The sequence below is a fragment of the Peromyscus eremicus genome, chromosome 5, assembly GCF_949786415.1.
Source record: "Peromyscus eremicus chromosome 5, PerEre_H2_v1, whole genome shotgun sequence".
Classification (NCBI taxonomy): domain Eukaryota; kingdom Metazoa; phylum Chordata; class Mammalia; order Rodentia; family Cricetidae; genus Peromyscus; species Peromyscus eremicus.
The window spans coordinates 39,153,328-39,159,634 of NC_081420.1; the positions used below are offsets into that span (position 1 = coordinate 39,153,328).

At 42.9% G+C, this 6,307-nt stretch overlaps 1 non-coding gene across 1 annotated transcript; it reads right to left on the reverse strand.

Moving 5' to 3' along the window:
• Positions 1-5,254: 5,254 nt before the first annotated feature.
• Positions 5,255-5,358, reverse strand: LOC131912107 (U6 spliceosomal RNA). Its single transcript, XR_009379521.1, has one exon. It is a non-coding gene; the product is annotated as a U6 spliceosomal RNA (small nuclear RNA).
• Between the last annotated feature and the right edge of the window lie 949 nt (positions 5,359-6,307).

The window sequence follows — 6,307 nt, forward strand, 5'->3', positions numbered from 1 at the left end:
CCCTCTTCAAGGAACCCTTTGATAGGTTGGGGCTGAAATCCAACACTGGACCCCGACATCTGCTGAACAAGAGGATCATTCTCAGAGTTCCTTCCTGGTCATAATAACTATCTATTCTCTCTCTTATCTCCTCTCTCTCTCTCTCTCTCTCTCTCTCTCTCTCTCTCTCTCTCTCTCTCTCTCTCTCTCTCTCTCACACACACACACACACACACACACACACTCAAACAATAACAAAAAACTAGTTTATTTTTAAGTTTTAGTGACCATGGCCTGAGAACTCAGATTTAGGTTACCCTAAATTCCATCTTCCAACATGTAAGCATTTTGTTGGTGTTCTATAGTTTTACAGAATAAAGAAAGTCATAAATCAAGTCAAGCTAAAAATAGACTGGTGGGTACATCAGAAGGATGGATAAAGCAAGATGAGAGAAGCTTCTCTCTAGGTCTCCGATGCTATTTGATGACATTCTTAACATTTGGGATGATGAGAGCTGGTGGTCTGCTAAGTTAACAGATTTCAAAATGTTTTTTGTCTATTGGTCACAAGATGTCAGTTCAGACTCAAAAGTGGGCAAGGAGTGGCTATGCAGGAGGCTAAGGTTAGCCCAAGATGAGGTGATTAGCCTCTGGAGTGAAAACATCTGGACCTCTCCACATCACCGCAGTTCTAATTAGTCAGTCTGCAGATGCAGCTTCTTCCCAGGAATTCTCGTTGACAGTACTGTCTGGCCATGATGAGGCACGCACAGCTTGTAGGCTTTAGAACTTATGCACATTGCTATTAGTTGAGCTCATTCTTCAAGAAGCCAGAGTGCTGAATTCCAAATTCTCCCGCATATGCTATTTTGTTGTTGATGGTATTTTGGCTCTTTTGGGGGACCTGCCACCCAGTTCCCAAATAAATCACACATGGAGGCTTAGTCTTACTTACCAATGCCCGCCCTTAGCTTGCCTTAGTTTCTTGCCAGCTTTTCTTATCTTTAATTATCCCATCTTTCTTTTGCCTCTGGGCTGCTTTTTTTTTTTTTTTCTATTCCTGTATACCTTTCTTTATTACTCCATTGCTGGTAGTGTAGCTGGGTGGCAGGCCCCTGGAGTCCTCCTCCTTCTCTCCCTCTCGTTCCTTGATCTTTTTCTTTTCCCAGTTTTCTCCTTTTGTTTATTCTCTCTGTCTACCAGCCCCATCTATCCTTTCTCCTGCCTTGCTATTGGCCTTTCAGCTCTATATTAGACCATCAGGTGTTTTAGACAGGTACAGTAACACAGCTTCACAGAGTTAAACAAATGAAGCATAAACAAAAGTAACACACCTTAAAATAATATTCCCCAACACTATTTGGCTGTCAAGGCTTAACCCCTTATCACACGCTCCACTATCCCGGTCTCCTCTGGCTGCTGATTGGATAGTCCTCTTCTAGAGCCTGGAAGCCTAAGACTAAGGCACGCCTGTGTCTGGCTCCAGACTGTGCTTCCTCTTGGCTGTCATCTCACTGCGGGTTTGTTGCCCTTTTCTCAGCAAGGGAGTCGAAAGAGCCTTGGTGTCCTCCAAGGCCCGAGCCCTGTGTTCCTATCACCCATAATAGTCACGCTTGGGTTTAGAGTTTCAATGTGTGAATATTGAGTCACAATCTCTTCTATAAATTTTACCCTTGGCCTGACAAAATCAATGTCCTTTTCCCAAGCAAAATACTCTTATCACATCTCCAAAGCCCTCAAAGGCTTAACTGAACCAGGATGAGACACAAGATACATTTATCCTGAGTCAAAATTTCTCTCCAGCTCTGAACCTGTGAAACCAGACAAGTCATAGGCTTCTAAAATACAGCTGTCTGGCTGGAAAGATGGCTCAGCAGTTAAGAGTAGCGGCTGCTCTTGCCCAGGACCTGGCTTTGATGCCCATCACCCCCCAGGTTGTTCACAACCGGCTGTGACTCCAGTTCCAATGAATCTGACGCCCTCTTCTGGCCTCTGCAAGCACTGCAGGCACATGGTGCTGAGACAAAACCAAACCAAAACAAAACACCCATACATATAAAAAATAACAAATACATAAATGATATTAAAATACACCTGTGACAGGCATTAGACAGACATTTGCATGCCCAAAGGGAGATCTATGAAAGAAGAAAGGAGAAGGCATCCTAAAGCAGGTCTATAACCTAAGAAGGCCAAGTCCATTAGATCTTAAGTCTTGAGAATACACTCATGAACTCTGTCCGGCTTTCAGGCCAACTGCTGTGGCAATGTTACCTTCTTGAGTCTGTGTGAGGCTGACTCCTCTGCACAGAGTCCTGATCCTGTAGTTTGGTAGATTTCTATTCAAGCAGCTCTCAGTAAGAGACTGGCCCATGAGGAGCTATCCAAACCAGACTTTGCCTACCCTCTCCCACCCTCAGCTGAATCTGAAAACATACCCTAAGGGGAAGTGTCAGCCACAGTGATCTTAAACCGACTTTTGGGGTACTCTTCTGTTCTTGAAAGACAGGGCTTGTTCACAGTAGAAGAGTTTATGGTCTCATCATGTAGAATTCAAAAAACATGACACCTTTCCATCATTCTATTCCTCTCTCTAACTTTACGTTAAATGGACAGCATCTCTGCTGGAGTGATTCTTACCTCTCTCTATGGCTTTCTGCTCAAATGGCTGGGTGAGCATGCTCACAACTTGCACCCGTGATGTTTTTTGTCAAAAGGCTGCTCATCCAGATGTCTTTAATACAGGAGTGCGGTGGTGCACATCTGTAATCCCAGCGCTGGAGAGGTGGAGGTCGGACACCTAGGAGGTACTCTCAGATACATAGTGAGTTCCAGGCTAGCCTGGGCTACATGATACCTTGTCTCCGAAAAACAGATAGAGAGGAGTCTAAATGTCTCAGAAGTAAGTACTTACAACCTGTGTTTGGTCCCCAGGACATCCACTAACACACTCCCGCACATATGTACAAACAAAATATGGCAACTGTAATATGAAAAAAGAAGATAGGTATATAGAGAATAGATAGATAGATAGATAGATAGATAGATAGATAGATAGATAGATAGATGGACAGATTTCCAATATCCAAGGGCTAGTACTGTTTGACTTAACAATCCCTTTATCTAATCACCTCTTTCCTTTGACATTTACTTACACAAAGGGATTAAATCTGTCTCTTTCCAATTTTGCTTATACAGCTACTCCATTAAATACAGCTACTCCACTAAATACCTAATTTTGTTGCTTCAACACTTGAACTAAATCAGCCAAGTTTTGCGCCGCTTTAGAACGAGGATCACCTTTCCTCCTGTTGGCAAAAGCCTATCTTTCAGCCGGGCGGTGGTGGCGCACGCCTTTAATCCCAGCACTTGGGAGGCAGAGCCAGGCGGATCTCTGTGAGTTCGAGGCCAGCCTGGGCTACCAAGTGAGTGCCAGGAGAGGCGCAAAGCTACACAGAGAAACCCTGTCTCGAAAAACAAAAAAAAACAAACAAACAAACAAACAAAAAACAACAACAAAAAAAGCCTATCTTTCATGTCCCTGTGAAGCGGTCTGGGTAGTCATCATATTTGCACCAACATTGTGCTTATTAACAACCATTCTCCAAGAAAATGGAAGCATCCTATATCACTCTTCATTTTGCCTTCTAAGCACTCCCCAGAAATTACCTTTGACAACTCCATTTCTACTGACAAGCACTTTGCAGTGAATTTCTCCAACACGATCCTCAGAATTATGTCACCCTTTCCTGATTACTCAGTTCTAAAACCACTTTCAGTGTCGGATGTCTGTTACTGCAGCGCCCTTTTCTTGGTTCTCTGATCTGCCAGCCTGCCCTCACTCCCATAGCAAAGTGTGACACATCTTGAATGATGTGGCACACTTACTTTCTCATGGTTTTGGAGGAGGAGTTTAATATCAAGGTACAGGCACAGGCCGTTTCTGGTGGCTCCATCCCTGGCTTATAGCTTACTGGGCATTGTGTAGATGAGCATGACCAGTTCTTTGCTGTATTTGTGGATATAGCTTGAGCTGAAAATGTAAGTCTTTGACTAAATTCCACAAAAGAACTGGCCTTCCATGGAATGTCCACCTCACAGTGATCAGAATCTCAGATGCTTGAGTTTTGAGGACCTTAGAAAGCTTGGATCTGAGCCGGGTGGTGGTGGCATACACCTCTAATCCCAGCACTTGGGAGGCAGAGGCAGGCAAATAGATCTCTGTGAGTTTGAGGCCAGCCTGGGCTACAGAGTGAGTTCCAGGACAGGCTCCAAAGCTACACAGAGAAACCCTGTCTCAAAAACACAAAAAAAAAAAAAAAAGAAAAAGAAAAAGAAAAAGAAAAAGAAAAAGAAAAAGAAAAAGAAAGAAAGCAAGCTTGGATCTGGTTGCAGATTTTACACACTTCCCTTCATGATTTCATGAATCTTGAAGTGTTGAAAACAATGTAAAGGTAATAAACCTCCAGTTACACATCTCTAGCCCTGTCCTCTTCCACAGAATGAAGAATGCATCTAAACTTTAACCAGCTCCTCAAATGTAGACACTTTCAAGACACTCAATGTCCCACTGTGCCTTAAGGCTGTCACCTCTGTTTTCCCCAGGCCACTAAATGACATTACCATAAGTCCACTTATTCAAGTCAACAGTGGGACTTAATGCTTTTCCTGTATTACCAATCCAAACTTCGAGTCACCACAAACGTCAAGACTTGTGTAAATTAATCCTCCATATTTCCTACTCTCATCTGAGGCTCCTCCCCTAACTGCTCTGCCCTCTCTCAGCCCACCAGCTCTCTGAAGTCATCTCCTCTGCTCCTCAAGTCCTTCTGGTCTCCTCCCCTCTCCCATACCCTCGGTTCTGGTGCACTAAGGTTTCTGTATTGCTATTGTCCTTCTGAGATTGCTCCACTAACTTTCCTACCACATTATTTGCATCCTTTGGGTTTCAGGTAAAACAGACCTAGCTAGGAGTTTGCATTTTAAATTATGAAATATAAATATCAATGACATTTTAAAGATCTTTCATATACCAGAGTGTTAATGCATGTTTTGTGTTTGTATATATACTTTGAGCAAGGATGTCATTACATAAAAACGAAACACACACAGATTTCATATATATGTTTATATTTATATATGTATACACACATGTATGCCATATATATATCACTTCTATGTCAGAGTCTGGATTGTCTTGTGCAGGTCATGGGCAGGTAATCATTCCTTCTATGAGTTCATGATTGCATTAGACATGTCACATTCAGAAGATAGCAAAAATACATCTTGCTGAACAAATTTGTGTGTCCCTGTGCAGGGGCCATGCTAAGCTTCTCTGTATTGTGCCAATTTTAGTGTACGTGTTAGCAAAGTCAGCACCTGTTTCGATTCTTTAAAAGAATCTGAGATGATCAGGTCCTGCCATTCCCTCTCCAGTGAGACATTGCTCCATTAAGTGAGAACTGGTCTACCAAGTGTCATGCCCCAGCACCCACTAGGGAGTCTGGCATTGAGGGAGCATTCCCATGTCTGGCCAGTGAGCCGGAGAAGGATGTCTTGGCACAGACAGCCTTTTATTGTCCAAAGCATGTTTGTCTGACTTTTATGTAAAAATGTCTGCTGTCGGTGAAGGAAATCCTGTTCCTCCTACCCACCTACCAGAAACACAGTATCACTGAAAGCAGTTGCTACCTGTGTTTTCTATGGTTTCCCAGTTTGTCCACTAGATTTCTGTCTCACAGTAACAATGAATTCTTTTAAGGCTTATTCTCTGCTGGCTGAATTGCACTGCAGGAATCTTCTTTAAATGTTGTGGATCTATATCTAATAGATGTTTGCTTAAAATCATGGGGGAGAAGGGTCACACAGCTCAAAAGCAGAAACAAAAAAAGGCTGTTTCATCTATTTTAGATGTCTACTCTGTGGTAAATGTTTCCATCCTAAATGCTGAAATTCTAGAGCTGGCTATCTACTGGATGAGTTTATTGAAAAATTACATCTTACCTGGGCCTGAATACTGGCACCTAGCATCCTCCCCACACCAGAAGTCATATGTAATTGATGACACACTGCATGTGCACAGAATGGATATGCCCAACCTAAGTTTTAGAGGGCCATGAGCATGTTTCCAGGTATGGGCCATTTTAGTCACCTCTTGGTCTTAAACTGCATTGGCTAGGTTTGGGAAGAGAACAAAGGACACAATATAGATCTGTGCTTTCCAATGCTGCAGAGCCACCTGTGACCTATTAAACTTATATTCGGTGATGAAAACTTCAGGCTCACAGTCTCATTCACCACATTTCAAGTTTCCAAGGGCTGCCTGGAT